Genomic DNA, 293 nt, shown 5'->3' with positions numbered 1-293 from the left:
GATTACCCAGTATGTTTACAGGTAAGTGAAATGGATCAATTCCGGAAAATCCGGAAAAAATTTTGGCATTCAAACATCAACTGAAGTAACAATACTGATAAAAAAAGTCAATTTACGGTAACTGATTAAATATTTCCAATTCACTTCAAAAAGATTAATAATTAATTGTTGGGATTAATTGCAAATTTGATTGCCATTTTAGAAAATATGAAATATTAAAATTAAAAAATATGAAATCAAATAAATAAATATGCATGTGGGAGATAAATTAAAATTATTAAATGTAAAAATAT

The sequence above is a fragment of the Loa loa genome (assembly GCF_000183805.2).
Source record: "Loa loa unplaced genomic scaffold supercont3.510, whole genome shotgun sequence".
NCBI classification, from domain to species: Eukaryota; Metazoa; Nematoda; class Chromadorea; order Rhabditida; family Onchocercidae; genus Loa; species Loa loa.
This window is presented reverse-complemented; position numbering follows the sequence as displayed.